The sequence below is a fragment of the Euprymna scolopes genome, chromosome 25 (assembly GCF_053919585.1).
Source record: "Euprymna scolopes isolate OS-2025 chromosome 25, ASM5391958v1, whole genome shotgun sequence".
In the NCBI taxonomy this organism is placed as follows: Eukaryota; Metazoa; Mollusca; class Cephalopoda; order Sepiida; family Sepiolidae; genus Euprymna; species Euprymna scolopes.
In genome coordinates this window covers 33,154,167-33,162,918 of record NC_136506.1, presented here as the reverse complement: position 1 = coordinate 33,162,918, position 8,752 = coordinate 33,154,167, and positions in this window count along the sequence as shown.

Sequence of the window (8,752 nt, the reverse complement as noted above, 5' to 3'; positions counted from 1 at the left end):
ATCTTTCTTAGTTCTCGCATGGTGTGGTCTATATTGCGTCAGTGTAAACTGGCGCAATAACCTGTTGTTTTATTCTTTTTGTTTAGTCCTGGTTTTGGTGATGGAATTTATCGGTGGAATCTGCGTGTTAGTGTTGAAGCCGGAATATGTAAGGCCTGTGTTAAAGACCCTTTCAAACGCCGAACATTTCTACGCCAGTAAAACGTCTGCTCGTGCACTCTGGAATTCTGTTCAAAGAGATTTCGCATGCTGCGGCGTCAATAACTACACCGAATGGTATCCTCAACTGCACAACATCGACCTACCGGACTCTTGCTGTGTTCGCTATAACCTCAGTTGCGGGGTTGATGCTGTAGAAACTGGCAACTTTTACCAGACTCCTTGTACTAGTGCCATTACCCGGTTTACTACAAATATTAAAATCACATTCTGCTTTATCTTCTCGTTTGTCGTATTGCTTCAACTTGTTCAATTATATTGGATAAAGTTGTACTGGGACCTCCTCGTTCGGCTGGGAGTTACGAATCCTGGAATTATGATTATTGTACATTGAACATTAAAACCGTCTATTGATTCCTCGTCAATGATGAAACTCCAGCCTTTATATGCGTCGCATATATTTGGCTTCATATATTTAAACGTAGAATACTTAACAGTTGATAAATTTTAATTTTATACCGGACGCAAACTTTAATTTCTAAGGTTGTAAACTTTACTGAGAAAAATGCATACACTTCGACTATTATGCATCTGGTTTGGAATAAGTCGTAAATTCTACGCTATAACAATGTTACATTTTTGTATATACGTAAATATCTAACTTTGGAATTGCACTCTTTGTATTGCAAAAAGGATTTTTCTTTTCTTTAGTTAAAATGTGCTACAGTATTGATAACTTAAATCCCAAGACTTGAGTCCATACTTAATACGTCCCTTACTTCGAGTATATAAGTGGGTAACAACCACATGTTTTACTTATTTACTATCCCTCTCAGGTCCACTGTTTGTGATCCTCTTAATCACATAAGATGTGTTGGGCATCACGCCAAGCTATTTCGAATCATCTCTTCTACAATTACCGCCGAAATTATTTAACTATTTCCTAAAACTTGACAGTCGTCCGTTTGCTCCAATTTGAATTGGATTTTAGTGTTGCCGCCATTTACTTCTATAAACCGTTTTTTTTTCTTTTTTGTTTATGTTAAATACAATCTCTTAACTTCCAAAATGTACGCCACTATAACAAATTCAATTCAATTTGAGCGTATGGAACAGTAAATCCATATTTAAAAAACTCATTCTAAATGCAGTCATTTCTAGGTCTACTTGGTTATCCTACCTAAACGATGTTCTTGTGTTTTTTTTTTCCTTTACTGTTTACATATCTACACAATTCTAGATCCAGTACATTTTTCAAAGTGTCTTATACTTGAAGTTCATTATATCTTCAAATATATGTGCGATGTTGGTTTTTGTAAAGGCTGTGACTTTGCAGAACATGCGTTTTTTTTTTTTAATACTCTCCAAACATTTTGACTAATTAACGAATATAAATTAGCTGTGTTCTGGAAGAAATTTGCAGAATTCTTTATTCGGGGACCTTTAATGATTATTTTAAAATAAAAACGGAGTATTTAGCTTTGTTAATTTAACAATTCTAGTTGCCAAATTCCAGTTAAAATATTACTATTGTCTGATTGTAAATTGCTTGTCATGTATAGCAAACTTCATGTGGAATTAAAATAATTTTTCTTACAAGGGAGATGCTTAGTTCGGTTTTTCTGGAGGTATCCTAAAACTAATGACTTTTAGTAACGCTCGGCAAGCCTCCGGTGGTATTCGTTATCGGTCACTCAAACTTCTATTGTAGATGGTGAGAAATTAAACTGGGTTTTAATGCTCCGGAGAACCGCTTACAGAAATGCTCGATATCCTAATCCAAAATAAATAATCTTATAGCAATTAGTATTCCGAAAACTTTTCGCTCCTCTAAAAACAAAGGATTCCCCCCTCCTTTAAAGGAACCCTCACGTACATGTTTTGTACGTGCGTTATCACTTTTCTCAAGACTTTGTACTAATTTGCATACGATTAAAAACAAATTCATTGTTAGTTTTTTTTTTTTTTTTTTTTTTTTTTTTTAATTTTTTTTTAAATTTTCATTTCACTATTACGCACAGTTCTATTTGGCATATTTTGACATTGTGAATAATTGCATAGCGTTTATTTATTGTAAATCTCTCTAAATGGTCTACCAGACAAATTTGTCAGTTTTCTGTCGACGTACTTGAAACTTGATTTATGGGGTATTAAGGCCTCTAAAACAAAATCGATTTACTTTTCCGGCGAAAAAGTGAAACTGAACAGGTTCAGCCTGACGTAATCTATAAGCTCTACGTATGCACAAATTTATACGCTTTAGCTTTATATATATATATATATATATATATATATGCATGCATGCATGCATATGGACTTTATTCAGATGGAAACGAATAACGCTGGGGTCAGTTTTGGATTCTATTCTAGCTGATTGCCCTTAAGTAATATAGTTTTAACGCTACTATAAATTGGGTACAAAATAATCGATCCTATAATAATAAATGCGAAATTTGCATAAACTGAAGTATCATTTTGCCGTAATACTACGCCCGGACAACACCGGATTGCGTGCTAGTATTTATAAATGGTGTGTGTGCGCAACGGTCTCTAAAACTATCAATATTCTGTCTAGACTTTAAACTCTAAATAGTTTAGACTTGTGGAACACATTCGATTTAGTTTTTTGTCTGTGAAAATTGCTAAGTGGTCCAAATTAAGGAATTAGGACTTGAGACGTGTCGGAATAGTTTTCTTCTACGCGTGCGCAAATATTCCTGTATGTTCAACAGCATTAATGTTTAAAATTTTGATATTCATGGTCTTAGGTTATATAATAGTGAATAGCGATTGCGCTAAATGTTTTTTTTTTTCTATTCTAGATGATGGCACCCAGGTCGTATTAAAAGAATTGAAATAATAATAGGGTAGAATATAAATACGCAATTTTCTATGAATGAAAATTCTATCTAGTTTAAATAAATTCAACCCTATACCTGATACAATAATACTTTTTGGTCTTTTAAATATCTTTGGACGGATATAAAATGTTAATCTACCGGTTAAAGAAAATAGCCGTATATTTCATCTTATTTGGACAGTTCTATATTTCCAAAAATGAATGTCTAACGTACATATCTGACTAGTTAAGTAATTATATGTAAAATAAATTTTATTTCATGGCAAAGAATAAGCTACCCAAATATGAGAAAAAGATCAACTCTTTCATCTATAATTGTATTCTTTTTATCATAATGACAAAATTAATCCAAATAAGTAAATGTTAGTCTCCTGTAAATGATCGTAATTCGTATACACCTTGTGTGGTTTTATATAAGTGACACGATAAATAACATCAATAGAAATATTATCAAATTATTTTCTTTATAAAACGCACTTTCATTAATAACGGTCTATTGTTCGACTATGTTGAAACCATATGTTCACGTCCGAAAATCCCCAAACAAACTTTCTTTTTAACAAATTAAGGTTTAGATTTTGAAAAAATCAAAATTGTTTTTTTGTTTCATTTTACTTTAGAGGATATCCGTAAATAAAGGCCCAGTGTTCACTCGAGGATAATAATTAAGTGTTAGGTAGATGAGACAATGTATTCAGTATTGGTGGAACTGGACTGGGGCTAGATTATACAAAACAGAGTTTATTTCACGATTATTGAATTTTATATTTGATTCAAAACCAACCATTTTATAGTCAGCAGGGAAGAAGATGAACGGTATTAGTTTTAGAAAAAATAACTGCTTTCAGAATTTTCGTTTAATATTTGGTAAATTATATACATATATATATCTACATACATATACATATCTACATATACATATCTACATATACATATCTACATATACATATCTACATATACATATCTACATATATATATATATATATATATATATATATATATATATATATATATTGTTAAACAGCACAGCATTTTCTTGTTTGACAATTTTTCGTTTTATTTTTTTCAGTTTTCGAATAATCCTTCTTGTGTTATATGTAAAATGGTGTAAAAGTGTTCCGTAGTCTGCGACCGCTTTCGGCGTTTCCGCCATCTTCAGGCTGGTTATATAAAAAGTCGTTTTAAAATTACGTCGAATGATAAGGTCGTGTCTTAAAATTACATCGTACTATAAGATCGTTTTTGGCTTATGTGGGCTATTTATATACAAATTTATTGGACAGTTTTTTTTTGTTTTATATATATATATATATATATGTACATTAACAGAGGCATTTTAAAATATTTTTGCTGGATTCATAATTTATATTGTTTATTTTGGGTTGTCTCACTTTTATATACAATGCCTCCAACACCTTCAGTCTCCTAACGTTAGAGTCTGTTTGTAAAATTTTGGTATTTTCTACCATGATGTTTCTAAATTGAGAATGCTGGCAGCCATGTTTTTTTAAATGTTGCGCTATAGAGCTAGTATCGGAAAGATGAAGCGTTAGTCTACGGGAAAACGTGTTGGTAGTATGACCAATGTAAGAAGAACAGTTAGAGATACACTCTCCTATTGGGCAATTAAATTGATAAATTACATTGTTCTTTTCCAACACTTTGTCCGCTTGCGAAATATTGTTATTAATTACGAGATTAGTCGTTTTCCGTTTTTTATAATAGATAATGAACTTCAACTCTCTACCGCTGCTGGGAGATACGTATCGTGGAATTATGTCTTTTAAGACCCTTTCGTCTATATGATAGTTTTTATGTAACTGGTTACAGTAAAATATATTTATGGGTGACGGATTATTATCCCTTTCCCTACTAGCAACATGACTTAAATTGTTAATAAACAATTTAATTTCTTCATCAACTAGAAAGTTTGGAAAATGATTATTTATCAGTACCTGTTTTATGTTTCTTAATTCACTGTAGAAGATTGTTTTACTAGACGAAATCATTTTTGCCCGTTGAATAAGGGTTTTTATTATTGCTACCTTATAACGAAATGGGCATTCACTTCTATAATTGCCCACCTTTTAAATCTTTTTATTATGTATTTTATTTATCCAGCCATCCATTACATCACATATATATATATATATAAATATCCATATATATGTATATACAAATATCCATATATATGTATACATAAATATCCATATATATATATATATATATATAAATATCCATATATATAAAAATATCAATATATATATATTTATATAAATATCCATAATATATACAAATATATATGTATGTAAAAATATCCATATATATATCCGTATATATAAATATCCATATATATATACATATATATATATAAATATCCATATATATATAAATATCCATATATATATATATACATATCTATATATATATATATATCAATATGTATATATATAAATATCTATCTATATATATATATATATATATATATACACATATATCTCTCTCTATATATAAATATCTATATATATATATATATCAATATCTATATATACATGTATAATTATTTCTCTCTATATAAATATCTATATATATAAATATCTATATACATATATATATATATAAATATCTATATACATATATATCTATATATATAAATATCTATATATATATAAATATATATATATCTATATATATATAAATATATACATATAGATATAAATGTATAAATATATATATAAATATGTATATAAATATATGAATATATATATATAAATATATATATAATATATATAAATAACTATATAAATATACATATATCTATATAAATATATATATAAATATATATATAAATATATATGTATAGATATATATAAATATATATATAAATATATATGTATAAATATATGTATAAATATATATGTATAAATATATATATATAAATATATATATATATATAAATATATATATATAAAAATATATATATAAAAATATATATAAATATATATATATAAATATATATACATAAATATATAAATATATAAATATATATATATAAATATATATAAATATATATACATAAATATATATGTAAATATATATATATAAATATATATACATAAATATATATATATATAAATATATATATAAATATATATATAAATATATATATATGAATATATATATATAGAAAAATATATATATATAAATATATATATAGAAAAAAATATATATATATAAATATATATATATAAATATATATATATATATAAATATATATATAAAATACATATATATATATAAATATTAATACATATATATAAATATAAATATATATATATAAATATTAATACATATATATATAAATATATATATAAATATATATATATAAATATATCTATAAATACAAATATATATACATATAAATATATATATGAATATATATATAAATATATCTATAAATACAAATATATATATACATAAGTATATATATAAATATATATATATGTATATAAATATATATATAATATATATATATAAATATATATATATGTAATTATATATATATAAATACATATATAAATATATAAATATATATGTATAAATATATATATATAAATATACATAAATATATATACATAAATATATATACATCTATATAAATAAATATATAGAACTATATATACATATATGCATATATATATATGCATATATACATATATATATAAATAAATATATATATATAAATAAATATATATATATAAATATATATATAATATCTATATATACATAAATATATATATTTATAATTATCTATATATATAAATATCTATATATATAAATATCTATTTATATATATATATAAATATCTCTCTATATATATAAATATCTATGTATATATAAATCTCTCTCTCTATATAAATCTCTCTATATATATTTCACTCTCTTTCTCTCTATATATATATATATTGCTTTATATAGATAGATAGATATATAGCTATATATATACATATATATATATATATATACATATATATATATATATAGATTTTTTATTACATTTTCATCCCAAACAAAGTTCATTGCGAGTTGGGTGAAGGGGGCTACTCACAGGGGCAGCAACTACTGGGGTACTATGTAGGGATTGTGGCAGCAAGATGTCGGTTCCCGTCACACTTGAACTTCGGCATGTCAGTACAGTGAGGGAAGCAGGACCTGAAATAGAATTCCAGAGTCTGGCGGTTCTTTGGAAGAAACTACTGGAGTAGAAAGATCTTTTACATCTAGGGATCTCTACTGTATGGGGGTGAGATTTAGCTGCCTCTCGGGTTTGTCGAGGGTTTCTACGTCGTTGGGGAACAAGTGTCTGCAGTTCGTCAGAGCATTCACCATTAAAATACTTGTAGGCAGGCAGAGCGATTCAACGTTTCGCCGATGGAACAGAGGCTGAAGCTTAGATACCAGTTCAGGGCCTATCAGATTGGCGACTCTCTTTTGAACCTTGTCTAGGAGCGAGAGATTAGCAGCAGATGCACCAGTCCAAATGTGGCAACGATACTCCATACATGGGTGAATGGTGGCCTTATAGAAGTACAGGATACTTTCCGGTGTCAGTAGTTTTTTAGCACGGTAGAGAGAGCCTACCTTTTTCGCAGTGGCCTTACAATGTTTTCAATATATTTGTTCCAACTCATGTTTCCTGTGAACGTTAGGCCAAGCAGTTTCAAAGATGTACTCTCAGACAAGGAGTCACTGGGCATTGCCATTGGTGGCAGAGAAGGTTTCTTGTAATTATTGAAGGAAACCAGTTCAGTCTTGAGGTCATCCTCTAGTGTTTTTGCCATTTCGTTAGTGATGTGTTCATTTGTTTTCCTGTCATGCCTTTATAGAGTGTGGTCTTATCAGCATATATACCCATCTCAGAGGCAGTTTTGTCGGGAGGTCATTAATAAATATTAGGATAATAAAGGTCCAGGGATAGACCCCTGAGGCACTCACGTATTTATATCATACTGTTTATATGTACGATCGTCAAGGACAACCTGGATTTTTCTCTTATCTAAGAAGGATTTAATTATGTTAAGTATTCTACCAGTGATACCGTATGATTTAATTTTCCTAAGGAGACCCTCATGCCATACCCTGTCAAGAGCCTTGGATATATCTAGAGCTATCGCTTTGTCCTCCCCCGCTTTGTCCAGTGAATGGTATATACGTTCAGAGATTACAGTGGGGATCTCAGCTGTGGAACAGGCTTGTCTAAATCCATATTGTTTGTCAGTCAGAAGTTTAGCATCTGTAAGGTGCCGGACCAGAGAATAGTTAATTATGGTCTTAAATATTTTGGCGAAAAGTGGGAGGAGGCTAATGGGGCGATAATTTGATGGGTCAGTTCTTTCGCCAGAATTCTTGAATACTGGTACCAAGAAGCAGTTTTCTAACAGCCCGGAAAGCATGATTCATAAAGGTATTTGTTGTAGAGTTTGGAGAGAACTGGAGCTACTTCGGCTGAGCACTTTTTTAATATCACTGCTGGGATGAGATCAGGTCCACATGCTTTTGAAGTGTCAAGGCTTTTTATGATAGCGTGTACCTGAGCAGGGGTGATTTTTAGATCGTCTAGCGTGGCGTCTGTCCGCAAAGGAAAGTCAGGCAGGGGGTGGTTGGAAGGGTCCAGTGTCAGTTCCAGGCAAACCGGCTGGCAAGCATATTAGCCATAAGTACAAGTTAGGTGGG